The sequence below is a fragment of the Pinus tabuliformis genome, chromosome 3_2 (genome assembly GCF_031772625.1).
Source record: "Pinus tabuliformis cultivar Carrire ecotype Pingquan chromosome 3_2, CPIR1, whole genome shotgun sequence".
Classification (NCBI taxonomy): Eukaryota; Viridiplantae; Streptophyta; class Pinopsida; order Pinales; family Pinaceae; genus Pinus; species Pinus tabuliformis.
In genome coordinates this window covers 1,054,698,932-1,054,721,854 of record NC_142302.1, presented here as the reverse complement: position 1 = coordinate 1,054,721,854, position 22,923 = coordinate 1,054,698,932, and positions in this window count along the sequence as shown.

The following is a 22,923-nucleotide window of genomic DNA, read 5'->3' as shown; positions in this document are numbered from 1 at the left end:
TTATGTTAGGATGCCCTTACATCCAAAAAATTGTGGACTGAGGTCGTCATTAGGAAATATATCATCCCACTTCATACTATCAACTAGATTAGGAGGGCAAACTAGAACATAAATAATATATCCTTGATTTGGTGTGTTGTGTTGAACTCAATTGAACACATTCAAGCTAGGTTTTCTTGGAGAATTGGCTCAGGAAATCAGCTACATATCGGACTGGATCCTTGGTCAGGATGTGGGAATGCATATATCGTTTCACCAGAACTCATCCAATACCTGGAGAATACTGGTATAGAGACTCTTGACCACATCATCGATCCTGATAGCACATCTATTTTCACTCAGGCTTGGAAATCGGCTCTGGATCTCGGTATCCCAGCTGCTTGGAATCATGAATGGCCTAGCTATATTGACACCCTAGTAGAAGAAAATGTCAAGATTCTCGACAGGGAAGACGAACTTATTTGGATTTTATCTCAGCACAAGAAATACACGGCTAAAGACAGATATTCCATTATCTATGCTGAACATAAGCCACCTATCTCTGTATGGTGGTGGTGCCCCCTATGGAAACTAAAAGGCCTGCGTAGAGCTAAGATCTTCATGTGGTGCATTCTGCGTAATAAAGCTCCCACTAGAGACAATCTTCAGCAACGGGATTTCAGCGACCTACCTGGTGTGCACTCCGTAGGAATGTCAAATAGAGCATCGATTATCTTTTATCCACTACCCCATGGTCAGTACGTTATGGAAACAACTACATCAATTAATGGCTACTAACATTAGATGGACTGGTCACTCAATTATATCTTCATGGGAAACATGGTGGAACCAAGAACACCCCTACAAGCTCACAAAACTACCTCTTCTAGTATTCTAGACTATGTGCATAAGGAGACTAACAGGGAGGCTTGATTGCGTAGTTCTGGGGGTCAGGATTATCCACTGTGAATAGGAAATGTGCAGTCCATGGAGGTTGGAACTATGCATTTCACATCTCCCGGAGACAAGGGGACACGATTTAGGCTTACCATTGCACAATGTGCAATTTAGGAAGACAGAGTGAGCTCAAGTTGGTTGTAAAAAATATCTTCCAAGATTAGGCTAAGTGTGGGATCAATGAAGGAGATATGAAACCAAGTTCATAATTGAACATGGTAACACACTCAGAACAACTGATGACGCAACATCAAACACTCAACACTTAGAAAGAACATGGTACCCTTAGTGTGACAACAAAACAACATACTCCTCCAAGTGTGACACTTATGATACACTTTGCGACAACAATGATGACACTTGTGTGATTGTGTGTGAAAATTTGGGAATGGGTCTAACACATGTCTATATGATAAATAGAAACAATAGACACCAAATTTTCCCCTTGAAATGAACCATAACTCTGCATTTGGGATATGCAACACTTCCCATGCCAAAACATGACACTTGATTTTTCTTCTCAAAGGGTCAAGAATACTTGGAAAATATACATACGATGGCTTTTAATACTAGATACGATAACTTCCAAGGTCAAAGTAGGCTCCAAAATTTGAATGTAACCCCAAATTTTAGAGGATGTTGAAGCATCGACAACACTTTCTTCACCTATTATATATAAAAAGGAGGAGAGTGGAGTCATATATTTTGTCATCATTGTACTCTATTCAGTTTATTATCTCACAAAAATATTATATAGAGAAATACATTTGAATCAAGAGGAAAACCTAGTAGTATGACATTAGGGTGTATGAGAAAACACTAAAATACGAAAAGGGAAGAGAAAGATGTCTTGTATGTTTCATGGAGAGATTTCTTTCTTGTGAATTTTATCTTTTCCCATGTGATGCTATGGTTTATGTTGTCCATGTAGACTGTAGAGAAGAACATGGAGTTGGTGTGATTTATGATGATGCCTATGATGCATCTTGTGGTACTACTAGATTTTCTAACCTAGTAGAAGACTTGGAGAATGGAGCTAACACCTTGGATGATTTTAAAACCTTGTTATTATGGGATGTTAACCTAGGGAAAAATCATGGTGTCATGAAATTACTGAGTTTTGAGTACGACGCCATGCCTTTCTTATAAGACAGGTTGGTTATTATATCTTTCATTATCTTCCATGGAGGCATTTATTTTTATGTTAGTGTAAGAGTCTAAGGACAAGGATTTGAGTATACAAACCCTAGGATGGAAAAGTATATATGTAGATGAGGAATAGAATACTTTTTTTATGCAATTGTGTGGTGCAATATGGATAGGGTTTGTAAACCATAAGGACTAAAATAATGCTAGTGTAAAGAGGTTATGGTAAAATCTTCTTGAAGCCAAGGAGGACTTATTGGTGTTGATGGTAGCTTATTGTGCATCTTTGATGTTTTCTAGGATTTTCATGATTTTATCTTGCTAAAGTTTGGAGAGCTAGATATTGTGTCAATCTTATGACAAAATTGTTCATGTGTATAAATTATATTGTTATCTAAAATTGTGTGATTGAAAATTTTCTTTTTCCTTTTGCATCTTTATGATTAATTAATTTCCAAGATTTATCATTCATGTATATTTTATATAACATATGGTTGAAATTTTTAAGTGATTTAATATAGAAATTGAAGATAAAATACATATTTCTATGACATTAGTTATTATAAAAGAATGATTTTTAGATTTGGTATACTCTTGGAGAAGTGTTCATTGAGAAATAAAAATTATTGAAATTTGTTTACGATCGTTAACTACATGTATCACCATGAATATGCCTAATGGGCATGCCTTTAGGAACATGATCCAAACACCTTCAACAATACAACATCTCTAGTTTCCCATGTCATAGATGCAAGTTTAACCTAGAAATATAACACTTCAACTTTAATCAAACAAGCACCTCAATTCATAGAACATATTCCATGAAATACACATACACAAACACCCACAAAATCATCTCAATTGTACTTTTTTGACAGAATGACATAGTTTTCACAATATACAATACAACACTTCATGCCTAAACATGGATATATGGCATATGATGACCTATATAGAAACTTATTCTAATATTCAAAAGAAATCTCATGCCCAAACATGATCATACAACATATGATGCCATATATACAAATGAGTCTCATTAGTCACCCGTTGACCCACTTCCATCATCTCCACCATTATTTGCATCCCATAAGTCAATATTCCTTGTATTACTAGAAGAGGAGCTCGATTTTGTTTCCTTTTAGGGCATGCTTCATATCTCCAAGGACTAGACAAAGAAATAACATTCTCATGATATTTCTTTGCACAATAAATTACACATTTACAAACTAATACTTTATAATTCAAGCATAGAAACCTCACCAAATATGATATAATCACTTGTGAGGATGTTATACTCCTCTACACCCCCAACCTATTTATTATACCACTTTGCAATAGTCACAAGGGTCAAAGAATGAAAAAAATGATTTAATTCATCACAAATATAAAGTCATCAATGAATGATCTCAACATGATGTCTCACCTAACAATGGAGATTCACTAGTAGGTGGAGCAATCCATGACATAACCTGTTAAAAGGAATTATCTACTATTGTATTAACTAAACTACGATCATGGTTTGATGGTTAGGGGCTTACATGTGGGCTATCTGGAGAAACCACTGAGGACATAATAATGGTATTAAAAATTGGGGGCACTTTCAAATGGTCTATGGATGCAACCTCTGTGAGTGGATGGGATGATGAATATGGTGGACGTAGGTGATGATCAACACCCATGGGTTGTACTAATGATAGAAGTTTCCAACCAAGGTAAGCTATATGCCAAACATTGGGACAATATAATGATAATGGTGGACAAACATTGGGAAAAAGGTGGATGATGGTTAATGATATGAAGGGATAATAGTGGATAAATGACAAAATGGAGTTACCAGCATACATATTTATAATATTTCAATTAGTAAAGAAAAATATGATAATGAAATAAATATTTAAACAAAATCTAATTTGACATATTATGCCTAGTAAGGAGAACATATGTCACACTAAGTGGTCCTCGCTCAACACAATTTATACAAACATTAAATGAACATTACAATTCTACTCAAACTAAAAGAGTTTTTATTATGGACCAAAATCATACGAAAATTTTTGCAAGGAGAGATAGTTTCAATCAACCATACCTAACTATGAGGTACATTGAATGAGCAAGTGACATTAATTGTAGCATTGGTGGCCAAAAATAGCATCAATTCATCATTAGGGGTTAGGGGAGTGTTATCATGGTGCAACAACTGTTAACAACATAAAATTATGTAGTAAAGAAAACAGACAATAAAATCTATATATAAATATGTAAATAAAGAATGTGAGGATGGTCAAGATAATGAACTTCTCCATAAATCTCTATTGCCTACTACCCTCTGTCTAACCATAACAAATATTCTCGTAGCTACTACATCTGTGAGGTTCAAGTGATCCTCCATTTGGCCTTTGTTGGTTAAATCTTCCTGCAAATTCTGATGGTCCAACCCCTCCCAGAATCTTTGCTATTGGTGGCTCCTCACACATCAATTCCACCAAGCTACCATGTTGTACTAGCATGTAACCAATGTGGATGTTGTTGTCTGGATTTGAATAATGCTATACATAACTAGAGGATGCTCGGAAAGGGGTTACTTCTCCATGTTCGTGGATGAAGACCTAGTGTTGGGTAGCTCCTAGAATTTTGTTTGTCTTGCATAGATGCATGACAGATCCCTTGGAATTATCCCATTTCAACTTTATTGGCATGGAGTCCTAGATGAAACTTTACCCAAAACTTCCTCAGAAGATATAGAGGCACCTCTCTGTTATGACACGGAGGTTTATCAAATATTATAAACCAACTATGCATCCAATTCTGTTGAAATGGTTGGTAGGTGCACTATCACATATAAATGTGTTTCTTTTTTACTAGTAGGGTTTGGTTGTTTCTTTGGACAACAAACAAATATGATAGAGATTGTTTAGTAATGTTCAGGTCACTTATTTTGTCTTTATTTAGACCAATTCTACACTGTAATAAGAAATATTGGTTCAGTGACTTTGGCATTGGATATGAATGATACATTTGAGTTAAATGAGCTTCCAAGAGACAATTGTTTTGGATATTTTGTATCAATGACCTCATTGTAGCCATGAATGCATCAATTTCATCATTGGATTTCTTGTTCTTTCTTTGAGTTTATCTTTTCTAAATTTTGGTTTCATGATGGCGGGTCTAGGTTCAATGTAGGTTTTGCATTAATGAAGTTCCTTGCAATTAAATAAGGTCATTGTGTCCAAGGTAATATTTTGGGTATCTTTTCCAATTTCAAATCAAATCAAACAAATAAATAAAAATAAAAAATATTATAATGCTTACCTAGAATAAAAATAAGAGGCAATATGTTCATTTGGCACTCAACGTTGTTCACTAACCAATAAATTTCTTCAATAACTCCTCAAAGCACATCATGCAGTGCTAATATGGTAAAAAGTAGGGTTGTGGACACATGAATAAAAATATGACAAGGAACAAATATCATATGCTAGAGCACTTTTGTGTTCCTAAGAACGTGTGCGCATTCATGGGCCATGTTGAGCTTGCAACATGGCTAGTATCTTGATTATCAACTGAGGCCTTGTTGAGCATCGATGCCAAAAAGTTGAGGCTTTATTGAGCATGGAAGCCAAAAATGTGCACCTCATTACCACTTTTGAGGCCATCATCTTCTTAGAATAACCTACATACATATTATGACTTTTATGTAAGAATCCATTTTTATTTATATTTAATTAAGAAATACATATTTATTTACACATACTTTACATTTGTAATACTTTCAACATAATTTTGAATTAATATCCACAATTGAAAATTACATTTTAATTTATCAATTTAAATCTATCACAAAAATATCCTCATTATAAATATATAATAATAAAACAATAATATCATTTAATAAGTCTAAATACACAAATCTCAAATATCTCAAACTATCTAAATTATTCTAATTCAAATAAAAGCATTAGATACCACTTTTGAAAATTTAATCTTTCATACATAAATATTATCTATAACTATCTAAATTATTCTAATTCAAATAAAAGCATTAGATACCTCTTAACTTTTGAAAATTTAGTGTTTCATACAATGATATAGAGAACATACAAACGTGGAATCTTAACCATTTCAAGGGAAAAAAATTTGCATATTATTTAAAATTTTAAAAATTCAACAACGACAAAATTATAGGATCCCTTCTCTTCTTGGTTTTGACAATTTTATTTTTCACATATTATCTAAAATTCTCAAATCTTTAGGATGGTTCCTATTTGGATATAGTGAGTACTTTCTGCGGTTTATCGTCTGCTAATACAAATACAAATAATTTCATTGGAGGCGTGTCCATAGCTCCTCGTATAATCTATTTCTACAACATCACTAGAAGAAGCTTTGTAGATCCCACCGGCCGGCTTAGTGTGTGATTTTTCAGAGCTCGTAGATTCATGACACTGACCGTCTTCTCCATTGTTGTACATAATTTGAAGCAATATACTTTGACTCAAAACCAATTATGAACTTTGACGCATCAGCAATATTTCTTCCTCGCAATCTCTTCATCGCTAATATTCTTCTTTCATATCTCAATTTTAGTTTAGGTTTTTTTGTTGGGTTGGTTATTTTAGATATCATGGTGAATTGTAATTTTTCTGGGTGTTACTATATATGTAATCACCGGGTAAGCTAGATATATCTGGAATATTATGATAAATATTTATTACTAGCTTAGACTCATTAGACTTATTATTGAAGTAGTTTACTTTGTGAGCTGTATCATAAGAAGCCAAAAATGTTCTAATAAATTTAGGACAGAATGGAAAAAATCACTATATCCTTTAACTCAAACAATACTGAAAATGAAATGGTTGGTAAAATTTTTCCCAAACATTCTTTAACTTTATCACAAAAAGCCAAAACTATTTCAATAAATTTGAAACAAGAAGCCAAAAATGTCAGCGAGCATTGATTGATTGATTGATCGTTTCCAGAATTAAGAGACATCATCAAATTGAAGGGCAGAAGTCGGCGACGAACACTGTAGAGAGGTGGGATTCGGGAAAATGCAAGGAAGTCGCCATTTCTAGAACACAAATTTTGTTGATCCAACGTGTCTGCGTGATAGGCGGCGTACCACCGCTGGCTGTAGAAAAAGAAGCATTAAAAATGAAAAATAATGATCGTGCTGCGTACACACTGGTTGAGTATTGATATTATAATGTTTTATTGCATTCAGTAAGTCAATATCTCAAAAAGTATATTGGTTTATTCTAAATCAAATTGAATACAATTATTTATTTGTTTTTCCCTGTTAATCTGCCGGTAAAACTAGCTCTACTACACTGTAAAGTAGCAAAAGCAAATATTTTAGTAGCCTTTTATAGAGTTTTAGGAGTCGTTTATAGAGGTTAAGGAATTTCTTTCATGGTTAAAAGTAGTTGGAATTCGAGTAAAAAAATTCAAAAAATTTTGTAGAGACAGTGTTTGAATCGTATTTTTATGGTGGAAATAGATTCAATGCTATTAAAAACATCAAAGACACTTAAAATTTTGAAATTTAAGGACTATAACTTGGATTTGCAATTGGAAAAAATCTTTCTGAGATTTTCTCTAAATATAACTAGAATTTCCATAACTTTCAAAACAACTTCTCCACCTCATTAGAACGGCAATATTTTAATGAGTTTGTTGGATATTTCATGAGATAAAATATTTTTAGGTGGAAACATGAGGAAGACATTTCAGCAGAATTGCTGAACCCTACGTTCCTTTTCTCGTACGAGAGTGTACGTCTGGTATGGATAAAGTTTTCATCGTTTGGTTAATACACTGTTAACAGTTTAATAGACTAATGATGTGATTAATTTGGTCTTTTCGTAGCAGACTTTTCAATCAATCAATCGAATTAATTGGGTTAGAGCGAAATTTAATTTATAATTCTAACTTAGGGCGATTTAGATAAAAATAATTTATTAATTAAAATTAATATAATATTAAAAATATAGTTTTTTAAATATAATATTATAAATCTCTTATAAAATTATATTTAATATAGTAACATTAAATTGTGAAAGTCCATACAAAAATATTTAATAGTTTATAATACAATATCATTAAAAAATAGATTTATAATACAATATTATTGGAAAGGAAAAAAAAAAATATTTGTACTTTATTTTTATAATTATTTTAAATATACATCATATTTTATTTCTCATCTTAACATTTCCTTCATTTTGATGAGTTAGAAAAATCTGTAAATTATTCATCATAATTTTTTACAATTAATATGAAGTGTATCAACGAATGCAGTTTTAATAAGTTTTAAAATCATTTTTTTTTCTTTCTCACAAAGTGTTCGAAATTTTTTTAAGTCAATCTTTTCTGTCTTTTCTCTACTAGAAACATTTTGTAAATAACGAAAAAGGCTAAAGATCTTTTTGCAATTTTTTTTTTTAATAAGATTATTTCTATATTAATACAAAAATATAGTACAACGAGGTCATGGCCTCTTGAAAGCAAGTCTGGAGGACTTGTATGATTGTAAGCATAGCTTATAAGTGATCAGAGAAAAACTAGTTGAGTGTTGCCAGCATAGCTTATAAGTGATCATAGAAAAACTAGTTGAGTGTTGCCTGAAGAACTACTAAAACCCTGACCATCATTTGAGCAAAAAAATAAAAAGAAACCCATTGTTTTACATGGAAATTGAACAGGGGCCTTGTGACAACAGTTATTGGAAGAACGGGACCATAACTAAAAAATAGAAAGACACCACTTGAAACGTAAGTCTGAATACTAACTTCAAAAACAACAGAGTCTGGAGAGAAGGCTAAAGACCAGAGGTTGGCAGAGAGCCTCCTTCGCGGTGGAGAAAGGATATTGGGACGGAAGCACTTGTCGCCACTGTAATTTAGTTAAAAAATAATAAACCGAGAGCGCACAAAAATTCCAAAAAACCAAAGAGCATCGTCCTGATTCATCGCCATGGGAGGAATCAGGTTGTTCTTCGACTATGTGGCAGCCAAACTGGTACTCATCTTCGTCCTCAGAGGGATGGCCCTCTCTACAAGTGGATGCGCTCGGGCCTGCGTGGTCTTTCAGGATTTGGGCAGCCGTGCTTTTGCTTGAGCCTGAGGCTTTGCTCGGCTCATAGTTCATCTGGACATCCGCCGGGTGTTCCTTCGTCGCCACAAGGGAACCTACAACCTGTCCAGCATTGATTTCCTTGAGCTCTATGGTAACAGAGGCTATGAAGGTGATATTTCTGTGACTGCAAGGGATCTGAAGCTGAGCGGAGTTAGTGTTGAGGGAGCTCGCTGCCGCATTATGCAGCCTTCTGCCTCTGCCCCGTCCACTTCTTATGGCTGGATAACGATCCATGCTGAAATCCGAATAGAATGTCAAAGAGTCTGTTGTGGAGGAGGATACCTGACGGCCTGTACGCCCTCTGAAGCTGTCCCTCCGACTGCTCATCCTCTGATGTAGTTTCGGCATCTCCAACAGACCAGGGTGATCCAGGAAGCTTGAGCAACAAGGGAGGCAGGAAAGGTTGAGCGCAGACTTGGTCTTAATAGCTAGAAGGCCAAATTGAAGAGAGGAGACTAAGAGGCTGGCCAGATTGCAAATGAGGCAGGGAGGGATCTGTAGGCGCAGCCAGCAGTTCGCCCCAAGAGCCAGGACCCAGAGGATCCCTAGAATGGATTGAGGACGAACCTCCTCTGCAGCGAAGGAGGGAGATAAGCAAAGAGGGGAAACGCAAATGCCGCCGGTGGAGGGCGCCATGTTAAGGAAGTGAACCGGAGAAGAGGGAGAGTCAGGCTGCATTAATGCGGCATAAATCATGTAAGCAGGGGAATTGAAAGCAGGTGTTGTGGGAGATGGAATGACGGCTGAGAGTAGCCACGCGCCCCCCCAGTCAGTTGTCCACGCGCATGAACCAGTACCATGATCAGACACCCGGATCCAGGAGGGATAGGTCTTGTTGCACCAGGAGTGTGCAGTCTTCTTTGAGTTGTGGATCATTGGAACTGTTCAAAGGACCAGAGAAGAATGGGAGCTGCTGATCAGCCCCTTGGTTAGCCAGTCTGTCTGCTGCCTTATTAGCTGTTCGCCGAATGTGCTTGAAGGTAATGTTGCGAGGCGTTTTGAGCCATTCTTCAATTTGTTCCAGTCTACTTAGAAGCCTCCAACTCGAGGCGATCTTAGCAACTAAGGATCCTGATTGTATACGGATAGCAGCCTCTATGAGGATCTGTGAATCCCCTTCTACTTCTAGAGGGAGCAAGTTTTCTGATTCTGCAATACATAGACCTTGCCATAAGCTCTCAAGCTCTGCAGCATTGTTGGTGTCTCTGCCCAGAAATACATGATAAATTTGCAGAACATCGCCTTCCAAGTTCCTGAAGATGCCACCATATCCAGCCGGTCCGCGATTGCCTTTAGCCGCTCCATCAAAGTTCAGCTTGTAAGGATGGATGACAGGAGGAGACCAAACATGAGCCGACTCAGAGTGAATAGCATTGTTGGACTGGATCTGGTCTCCAGAGGTGATTTCTAGGTTCCAGTTAGCTAGAATGATTCGTTCCTGGGGTAATACTGGCATGTCTGAGTCTTGCCATTGTCTAAGAGCTAGAGATTCTTTGAGTTCTGCCTTAGGAGGGACCAAAGGGTATCAAGAGGCGAACTGTGATTTTTGAAGATCCTATTATTTCTTTCTTTCCAGATGATCCAGTAGATAAATCCCGGAAGAAGGCTCCAGAGGGCGTTAAGGAAAGAACTTTGAAAAGGATTCCGCGGCTAGTTCCTGATGGTGTTGACAATGTATCCCTCTCGTCTACCTATTCTTCTATTACATTTTTTGGTTCTCTCCCACATTTGAGCTACGAATGGGCAAGTATCCAAGAGATGTTTGATACCCTCGGAATGGAGATTGCAGTTGGGGCATCTTGAAGGCCCGATGAATCCCCGCTTTTTAAGGTTATCCCATGTGAGGATCCGTTGTTTGCTGAGAAGCCAAAGAAAGGTGGAGACCTTGGGCTAGTTGTGTGATTGCCAGACTTTGTCCCATAATTGATCTTTGTTTTGCTGCAAAGGTTGATATAGAAGTTGATATGATTCCTTGGTTGTGAACATGCCTTTGGTGGTGTATCCCCATCTCAAGCGATCCTGCTGATCAGAAAATTTGATTTTCCTAAACTTGAGCTCTTGGTCAATCTCGTCATAAGTTTCCTCCTGCCAGTTGGCCTGCCATGAATTTGCCGGTCTCCAAAGTTGAAAACCTTGGGGAGATTGCTGCTGCCAGTAATGATAGACCTGAAGTTGCTCATTCCGCTGCATGGTGTCTTGCCACTTGGGTTTGTGAAAGAGGGAGGCAAGTTTGGGGAGTTGTTGCCAGGAATCGACCCAAAATCTTGCAGTTGTACCTGAGTGGATTTCCCAGAAGCTGTGTGCTTGAATGAAGGCGCTGTGTATCTTGGCAGCATTCCAAATCTGCGAGCCAGGGGTGGTTGAACTGAATCTGATTAGCTCCTCCTGAGGATTGCCTGGGGCATATTTGGCATGCCAAAGTCGACCCCAAGGAGTATGCGGTTTTGTGATCCAATTCCACCATATGCGCGCACCCATGATGTTGTTGTTGTGGAGAGGATCCCTCAGACCTAGCCCCCAAGCTGATTTTGGAAGACAGACCTCCGTCCATTTGACTAGTGCCCATTTTTTGTTATGACCATAGGAGCCCCAAAGAAAGTTTCTTTGTAGATTACGGAGACTCTTGAGAACCCATTTCGGGGCAGCCAATATTGAGTACAAATACAGAGGCATGGCTTGGAGAATAGGTTTAATGAGAATAATTCTGCTTGCAATATTGAGAGAGCTATAGGTCCAGGAGGAGAGCCTGTTTTCTAAGTTGTATAGAAGAGTCTTCCAAGAAGCATGTTTGATAGCAGAGTTAAACAAGGGAGCTCCCAAATATTTTGAAGGAAGCTAGGCTATCGAGAAACCGAAAATCCTGGCTATGTTCCTTTGAGTGAGAATGGGAGTGTGGAAGAAAAAGAGGTGTGATTTGGAGGCGTTGATAGAGGTGCCAGAGGTTTATGAAAAAAGATTGAGTAGGAATTTGAAGGTAGAGGCTTCTTGCACCGACGAGTGGCCAAAAAGCATATTGTCATCGACAAACTATTGGTGGGTGATGGGGGGTTGACCATGCAGCAAGATGCCTTTTAATGAGTTAGAGATAGTGGTTGAATTCAGAAAGCGGCTTAGCCCCTTCAGCCATGAGAACAAAAAGGAACGGAGAAAGAGGATCACCTTGACAGATGCCCCGAGAAGAATGAAAAGGAGTAGAGGGGGAACCATTAATAAGGATGGAAAAACTATGGGAGGAAATGAGATTCATGATCCATCACGTCCAGGTAGCAGTAAAGCCGAATGCAAGTATGATATGTTTAATATAAGTCTAGTTGAGCTTGTCGAATGCTTTGGAGAGATCAAGTTTAAGAATCATACTTGGTTTTTTCAGAATCTTGAGAGAGTGGATCACTTTGTGAGAGAGGATGATAGCATCCAGAATCTAGTGCCCTTCTACATATCTTGTTTGTTCTGGCGAGATGAGGAGAGGGAGAAGAGGTTTGAGCCTGTTTGCCACGACTTTGGATATGAGCTTGTATATTACATTGCATAGTGAAATCAGCCTGTATTTGTCGGTAGTATTGGCTTCTTCCACTTTTAGAACAAGCGCTATAAAGGTCGTGTTTAGGGAAGGCATGACCCAATGCATCGATCTCGATTCTTCCACAAGCTCCCAGACCTCTTTTTTTATGTGCTCTCAGAAGGCATGAAAGAAGTTGGTTGTGAATCCACCGGGTCCCGGCACTTTGCCATCCTTGAGCTGAGCCATAGCGTCCTCCACTTCCTACATAGTAATAGGCTGGAGAAGCCTCTTGTTGTGATCATCATTTATGATTTTAGGAATATGTTGCGCTATAGTTTGTATTGCTTGATTTCTGCAGCCTAGGGGTCCCCTAAGGATGTCCTGAAAGTAATCTTGGAATTCCTTTACCACCTCTTCATGCCTCTCCAAGCATTCCCCATGCTGATTATTGATGAAAGTGATGTTGTTATGCATTCTTCTTTGAATGGTTGACCTGTGAAAGAATTTAGTATTTTTCTCCCCATCCTTAAGCCATCTAATCCTAGATTTTTGTTGCCAAAGAGTCTCTTCTTGCTGCCTGCGAGTTTCAATCTGGGTTAGGAGGGCCTGCTCCTGAAGTGCGTATTCCTCCGTTCTTCCCTCAGAAATGATACATTGTTGCAATGTGTACATTTGCTGCTCCAACTCTTTCCGCTGATCAAAGATGTTGCCAAACTGAGTGCGGTTCCAGGTTTTCAGCACTTGTTTCAGGTATTTTAGTTTTTGTTGAAATTGGAACATCTTGGCTCCTGCCGGGGGAATGAAGGATTTCCAGGCTTCGATGACCACTTCTTTGAAATTAGGATGTGTAAACCAGAAGGATTCGAAGCGAAAAGGTCTGTTGCTTTTAGTCTCTGGTCGCGACCACTGTAGCATGATGGGCCAATGGTCCGAGCCCACTTGCGGCATGATGGAAGCATGGAAGTCTCCGCCCAGGTGGATGGCGTTATCCGACAAAAGAAATCGGTCCAATCTGGAAGCTATGTGCTGTGGTCCCCTTCGCTTATTAGTCCATGTATAGATACCATTTGATGTCTGGAGGTCCATTAGCTGATTTTTGTGAATAAAGTCTTTAAAGCCAATGCTATCCCCTTCCAATTTTGCGCGTCCTCCTGATTTTTCCTCCAGCGCAGTGATGATATTGAAGTCACCACCACTTATCCAAAGGGGATGGCTTCTGCTAGAGTTAAGGGCTGTAAGAGTGTGCAACAAATCCAGCTTTCTTTGCAGATCTTGAGGAAAATACACGTTAGTGAGAAGACCATGGATATTGGTCCCAATTAGATGGAAAGTCGTTTGAATGAAGAAGTGAGAGGCATGAAAATCTTGCAGGGAGAGGATTTGAGGATTCCACAAGATTTCCAGGCCTCCAGAAGCTCTGGAGGCATCCACAGAGACTGAGCGACATCCTGTCCATGCTTTGTTCAGAACTTTCTCCAGTGCAGCACTGTTGCCTTTGGTTTCCTGTAAGAAGACTATAGAGGGCTTTTCTTGCTGGATCATATTTTTTGACATACGGTGTTTTGCAGGGCTATTGAGCCCTCGCACATTCCATGAGATTAACTTCATCAGGAACCATGGGAAAGAGTTTTGTAAAACTTGGTCAGCTTGGGGAACCTCCCAGCGTCCACCAGCATTTCACCTATAATAATAGTCCTTTGCAGGTCCTTCTGTGCCCTCGTTTTTTCGAGTCTTTCAATATTTTTTTGCTATCCCATGAACTACCTGCTTATATGCCAAGTGATTTGTTTTGCTGTGCTCTGGTTAAAACTACCTCAAGTTTTTCAATCTCCCAGGAGTGTATTTCACTGTAGTCTTGCTGTTGATAGGCCGATTCCAACTTGAGAATGTCTAGATCTCCTAGATCTACACTCTCTGGTTCCTCCTCCATGTGTGTTGGATTGTATTGTTCCTCTTCGTCTGACCTTAATTGATTACTGATGTCTAAAGATGCGTCTAAATCCATGGTAGAAGTATCTGAAGCTTGATTTTTATCCAGGGATTTGGAGATAGGAGAGCTGACTAGATCGGATTTGGAGGGCACAGCTGAGGGGTTTGGAGGGGGCGGGAGAGTAGAAGGGGAAGGATCTGAAGGAGGGATGATAGTTTGATCCTCCAAGATGGGAATTTAGGATAGGGATTCAAAGCTGTTCCACGTTACAGGTTTTTAGGATCAACAGGAGCAGCTGTAGGTTTCTTGGCATGCTTTCTGCGACTAGAAACCCTTGTAAATCCCTCAACATCTTTGCCTTCCTCGGTTGCATGAGCTTTAGGCTAGAGATTCAGAGGGAAATCTCTGAAGAGATGGCCATGTTCATGGCACCTTCTGCATCGAAAGGGAATATGTTCGTAGTCTATTGTTTGGATCCATTCATAATTGTCATGAAATAGACTTACCGAATCCATGAGTTCTTTTTCCAAATGCATGTGTACACAGATCCTAGTGTAGGATGTATATCTTCGGAATTTGGTCTCCTCAGCAATTTTGATGAAGGTTCCCAGGCGGTTGCCGATGTCCTTTAAGGTCTCCTCGTTCCAGTATTCCGAGGGAAGCGAATACATGCGTATCCATACCGGAGCCCAGTTGAAGTCTTCTTTGTCTGGATTGAACCTCGCTTTCCAGTCACGAAGGTATAGTCCTGCTGAGTTGAAGAAGTACGGTCCTCCTTCGAAAATGCGTGTTTTGTCTTCCAGACAGTTGAAGATCGCAGTGAAGAAACCTTTGGGTCCAAGCTGCAAGGTGACTTGTCCTTTAGGCTTCCATTTGGAGGCGATCCATCCATGCAGGGCCTTTTCAGTTGGCCAGAAGCCAAGGAATTTGCCTATGAGTGCATGGTCACTCATATATTGGATTTCTCTGTTAATCCATTCACTAGGAAGATCGATTTTGATTCTCTCCGCAGATCTGGGGATGCATGTTGCAGAGGACACTTTTGGCTTTGACGAAGAGGCGCTCAGATCTGTACTTTTGTCTTTTTCTGCTGCATGGCCTGCATCAGCATTACCTTCTCTGTCAGTGACGGGATCGGTGTGGAGGGCATCATCAGGGATGGTACCAGAACCAGTAGCAACACTTACGGCTGCAGGCGTATCAGCATGAGGACCTGAGGCAGGGGGGGGGGAGCCCACCCCTCCGGAGGGTGGGGCCATGTGAGGAAGATCAGCGGCGAATTTTTACTGTTGAGCTGGGGGCGCAGAGGAGATAGGCTGCTTGTATGTTCTGGAACCCTAACCAGGGCTTCATCCCACCTCTGAAGCGCGTTCATCTGAGCTCTAGCCCGCATAATTCCAATCAAGATATTTGCAAAATTGAAAAGCACAAAATTAGAAATTTTTATATCCATACTCTTTACCAGAGCTTGAATTTCAAGCTATTTTTGTCTAAGTTATTTGTAATTTTCTAATAAAATATTAATGCAAGTTATTTATAATTTGTTTTTTAATTTACATAACCATTATATCTAGATGGAATTGACATAATAATTTATGTATATTTTTAATAATATCTAAACAACCAAATATGGAGGTATCTAAAAATTTAGATATATATGGTGTGTGAAATATAAGATATCTAAATAAGACAACCAATACATAGAATATTCACAAAACATTATATTTTATTCTTAAAACATTTAATTAGAAAACTAATACCTAATAGTTATCTATTTTGGATAGCCAAAGTGGTCAAACAAGTCAAGACCAACCAATCAAGGCATCTTACAATGTAGTATTTCAATATTTTAAATATGTTTCATGACATCTAATACCATGAGAGATACCATGGGTTACAAAAACCATGGATTTATAAACCACTATCTATAAACACATCAAAAAGCATTATCCTAACTAATTCATGATCAAGTTGACATTAACCCAATTTTCATGCCCTTAAACATGACTTGAATATTCACCAAACCCACTCAGAGTTTATTGTTGGGTTTCTAAGAATACAACATTCACCTCCAATCACCTAGGTCTATATCTAGACTTTACTAGTTAACCGTGAATCCAAGGTTATGCATGCCTAAATAATTCTTCCATCCATATGGGCGTTGACATGTGATGAGAGAAAAAAAGAAACTCATAAAAATGATTAAATTTTTTCTTGAGCAAGTAATGCTTAAAACATTTAAAAACTTCATTTTTCCTAGCTATTTGCTCCAAATATATTGAACCAAAAAATACACTACTTAGTACTTATTCTTCAACTTTATGTCTTTGTGCTTCCATTAAGACTTTAATTATAAACTTCATAATATAGCCACAAACTTGTCACTCATATATTGAGTTATTTTTGATAGATGTCATTGAAATAGCAAGAAATCCATTTCAAAGCATGAAGTATTTTCATCAATAGCTAAAAACCAAAGCACTCAAGTTGGGGAATGATTGTTGACAACATTACAATCCCATAAAATGTAGTCACTAGTTAGTATTTCATCTTATCACCCTCTAAAACTTTTACATAATTCTATCAATCTTAACTTCTTTTCCCTTCTAACCTTGTTGGGTAGAAAAATACCATGAATATTTGGCAACACACCACCATTGACAATAGCAACAACATAATAATTTGTTGAGCTCCTTGTAATTCCTAACAACTGATAAGATATGTTAAGGAATTTTTTTTTATTATTATTATCATTTGTTGCAACCTTGACCAAGTTAAGCACCTATACTACTAGATACTCCAAGACCCAATGAATAAGTGATATCACCATTTCTTAGCCACATCATCTTAAATATTTATTCATTCTCCCTCCAAGAAACTATATCCCCACCTTGATTAACCTAAATACCATCTTCATGCCACTATTATGACCATAGAAACCCATATAAGAACTATCTCATTTTGTGAGACCATCAAATAGGAGCCATGGGAGGCATTTCAAATTCAAAGCTTGGACTAGGGCCTTGTTCAAATCCTCCACCATACATTTTTTCTCTATGGTTTCTTTGGCTATACACTCATTGTAAAAGAAATTCAAATAGAAATTATAGTCGCAAGGAGCAAGAATGGGTTGCTCTGAAAGCTATGTGCAACAAATGCAAGTCAAACTCTTGTCGAACATGTATAACACCTTATTCTTCATTCCCTCATAATTAAAACCTTCAATATTACTTCTACTCTCGTATTTCTTGGATGATCCAATGACCATGAGGTCCTACCTCTTCCCAACCTTCTCATTCTCACTTAGATTTATGCCTATTTAGATCATCCTGATCTATATTATCAAATCAACACAAAGTAGAATAACTTTGTAGAGCATGCTAACCCCATCTTGAATAGCCATGTGATCATCCATCAATGTTTGCACCCATATCATCTTAGTTCCATTGGTGTCCCTATTCTTAGGATTTAATGCCTTAAGGACTATTAATCCACATGATCGTAACGTGATTTTAATGTGGTCATTTCAAACCAACAAATTAATCACTCACCTTTACTAGGTTGCAACCAAAATACAAGCCAATACAAATACCTTCTCCCATATAATTTTCATTTATTTGATATCTAACATCACAAAAAATAAGCATCCCATACCCTTACCATATTAACTCCACCTCTCTTCATCCATGCTACTCTTGCAAGAGATTCTAGGCCTATTAGGATATAACACCACTTATTAAATCTCAAGCCTTTAAATGGAGTATCTCGAGCCTTTAAATATTGATAAAGACAATATGTGAAATATCAATGCACCACAACTTTCAATTACCTGTCCTCTTTTGGAAATGAATGAAGATAAGACTTCACAATGCAGAATGCATTTAACATGTACAAGGTTAAGTACATCCATTATAAAAAAAAATGTAATAGATCCATTTTCCTTACCAACCACTCATAATACACCGTTTTGTCAATCTTGTATTTGAAATACCCTTTACTTCGTTTAAGTCATTGATTGTATCATAAATTTCCATCGTGAATATTTATGAGCTTTAAACAATGTGAGATTAGAGACCCCAACCCTAATGAGTTTAGAAAATATGGAAAAAAAACCACAAGATGTTTCTCTAAATTATGATTTTTACTTTCACATAGCATCAATGAAAACATGACTAACCAATGTTCTTGTAATTTGTAACTCTTCAGGATGCTCAAATGTAGTGAAAATGGATTCATGTCACATACTTAGCCCCCTAAATTCTATTAGGAAATTCAAATAATTAAATTCTTCACTAAATCATATTCCTAACATGACTCCAAAGCCACATTGGAGCTCATGGATGCATTCTACTCATCGAGATCTTTCGAATGACTATATTCTTTTTCAATTCCATGTTTTGAGAAAAAAGTTATATCCTTTTAATGACCTTCACTTTCTTCACTTGTTGACATCATCATGGCTATGTGGAACTCAAGTTTACTTGGAATCATATGATGATATGCGATACTTCTAGTTTTTTTCAAGTCATTTCTCTCTCTTAGCATATCACACTAAGATTTTCTTCCTACAAAACAATGTTTTGAACCTTCAAAATTAATTCATTTTGTGATGTGTCACACTATCTATTTTTATGGTGCAACATTTCACACCTACAAAAATATTATTTTCCACGATAAAAAAACATTTACCCATTCATCTCACACAAAAGGTTCATTCCTTGTGAAAAGGAGGATCTTCACCTTTATCAAAACATAATTGTTATAGCCTTAATTTTTGGCCTTCCGAGCCTCTGAGGATCTACTACATTAATCTATAAATACACCAAAAATTTTCATTTGACTCATGGCTTTTTAGGGTGCTTGCACCTATCTTTTAGAAAAAATTGTGTTCAATCACATATTGTTATTTGTGCAGCATGTGACCATTGTGGGATGCATTACTAACAACCCATAAATAATTTCCAACCTTCAAATTTGATAATCCAAATGGGAATATTTACATGGTTGGATAGATACCTCATATTCACACTCTTGAACTTGCATTTGAATCATGGTTCACTTAATTCACTAAAGCATCCAAGCTCATCCCTACAACCTATTGTAGCTCCTCATTGATATGCATAATGGAGGCCATGCCAAGGGGAATGCAAGAGAATTCCTATCAAAGTTTATGGGGTTGAAATATATATTGTCTCCCTCACTTTTTATTATTATGTTCATGATATCCATATAATGTTCAAGGAGGAGAAAAGGTAAGGCATAAAGAGTTACATATAGCATAAATTTGAGGTAAACCAATCTAATTGTTGTATTGTTGCTCATATTATTAACAAAATGGCTCCATATGATTTCCATCTCAAAACATCATGTATTTTATGTGCATGATGTATCAATTGGTCGATCTAGCTTCACTTACTTAGATTAGAATTGTTTTCGATTAACAAACAATCATCTAGAAAAGCTTGAGGAAGGCCCTTTGTTTGTTTGTGTGTAGGTAATAGGATGTTGGAGGAAGAGTTGGGATCGAAGGAGCTACACCTACCAAGATCATGTGAGAAACATATAGAAAGAGTTACACATTCTATTATTAATATTCTTCTTTCATGTTATTTGATTGGTTGTCCTTTAGTCTAGTTGGTCTCTATGTAGTTTTCGACCCCTCTGTCTCCATGAGTCACTGGTAGACTCATGGGAAAACTCACCTATCCATTGGGTGGATTTCCTTGCAAGAAGATATAAAGACTCCACTAGGGAGGGAACTCACTGTTTCTTCTCTAATAGTTAGCATCCTTTGTGCATATCTATCCTGATTAAGCATTCAATTTTCTCATCTTCTTATGTTATTGTCTATGTGGTCAGGTCCCATATATCTCTCATATCTATACCATAGCTATAAAAAAATTTCATGTTTGAAGTGTGATTGCACTCTTCACTTTTGATACAAAAAAATCAATAACATGTTGTAGTATATGCAAAACATTATTTCCTTTGTATAGTTGCATGTTGAACTAACAAGGAACAATCAACCCTGCATGTGAAGATTTTGGGAAAAAAATCCTTGTTTCTTCTTATATATATTTCTTAGGTTTGGGGTATTTTTTATGATCTATCATAGAATATATAAACCATAGATAGTCTTTTCATTTTGAAATTTTGAGTATTTCTAAGTTTTCTGTGATTTCCCTGATGATCGTAGTATCTCCCACTTGATAGTACTGATGGTAGAGGATTTGGATAAGGACATATAGTTACTGCTAATGCACTCATAGAAATTTAGGAACAATCTTACATACATGGTCACTCCTAGTATGCCTATTCATCCACAACCTCCCTTGTAGGGTGCACCAAAAAAAAATCCTCTAGCATGCAAAAAAGACTTATTTTTTGTAAAATGTTTTCTAGATTTTTTTCGTATGAATCATCAAGACACTATTTCGTAGCAAGAGACCCTTTAAAAATTGATTGTTTATTGAATTTTTCAATATTATTTCTGTGTTATCTAATTAAAAAAAAAAAACATTTTAGGATTAATATTTTTTAGCTTTTTAGGGTTCTTTTAAGAATTGCATTAGACTATTGGTCATGAATTTTGGACTTCAAATTTTTATTTTGGAGTGATTGGTGATTAATTTGAATTAAATATTTTTTATCTTTATAAAATGAGAAAAGAAACCTCTTGCCTCTCCATTAGATATTTTGCACCGAACAGGGAAAAATACATTTTACATTGCCATATTTAAATTTTTTCCTTGGGTTTGAAAAGAGTAATAACGTCGCTTAGATCATTCCATACCCTTGACTAATAAACAACCATTAAAGTGAATGAACTTAAGTTAATACTAATTAAGCCATTTCTTTATAAAAACCAACATAGACTAGGATTTAGGGTGTTGGGTAAGGATTAGAGATTAAAGTCTCCATGGCCACAAAATTGGAACTAGAAGTCACTACAGTACAATCCATTTATCACATTGAACACTTGCTAGAAATATCCTCTATCATGGGGGTCAAGCATGAGGCCAGATTAAAGGAACGTGGATGTTGACACCTAATCGTAGGGATTGGGTGAACAACTATAAAAAGTGTAAATAAATAATAGAGGAAATGGAGAGTCATCGGGAGATGAAACTGAACAATCACTCCCTCTTGTATATAATAATGAATAGCCTAAATTAATAATACATTCTCATTTTGAGGAGTTACCTCCTGGCCTGACATGGTATCAGAGCCAGCTCCATTTTTGGCATTCCAGTTTGCCCTTGTAACTCCCTCCTACCTATGTTCTGCCTATTTTGCAGAACTAACACCTCTGCCATGCTCTTGAGGCCTGAACCCACCTTCCATACACTATCATATGCGTTTTTTATTCCTGAACGTTACCTAAACGTTGGCACGAACGTTGGTCTATACCTCCATACCTAGGATACTCCAATGTATTTTGGCAGTTGCAAATGATTGGTATCACCGTGTTGTTTAGTTCACACCCCCTCCATACAACTCAGTTCACACCCTCGCGTTGTTATTTTTCACCGATACGCTGCTCCAGCTGAGACCCATCTCTCTTATCAAAGAACAACTTGCTGCCGACCTTCTGAACTACAATGTCCCATGAATAGACAGACTGTGGAGCACACATCAATGTAGCCAGGATTGCATCTGTAGCAAATACAGTGGCCTTATCCTCACTTATGAGTCGCCTGATAACAAGATCATCAGTAGCGGTTACCTTAAAGAAGTTGTGATTCTTGAAACGCTCCAGGCGCTTCTCACTCTTCGATATGTTGCTCCCATATGCAGTCTTCCCCGCTACTCCCATATGCAGTTCCCCGTGGAATCAAATTATGGTAATACTCTTGGTATCCCGTGGTAATACAACTCTCTCATCGATACGCTGCTCCATGGTAATACAGAAACCTCCCCTCCTCTCTACTCCCATACATAAGTTTTTCATTACCTTCTCGGGGCTCTTTTAACGTTGTGTGTTGTGTATTACACTGCCTCCATATCCCCTCAGAATCACACCTGTCTACTCTCCTACGCACTTTTCCCCTCCAAGCCAAGGGAGGTATGTGTGCAAGCCAGAGTTTTATCCACTTTGTTGAATGCTAGTATTCAATGTGTTGAATGTTGAACCAGAGATTTGGTATATGAGGAGTTGTTTTTGAGTTGCAAAGATTCGAAGATGTGACTACGAATTTTTTTGTCTTGCTGCAATTTCTTTCATGATTTTGTGCCCCTGTTTTGTAAGAAACTGCAGCTAGTTTCTTGG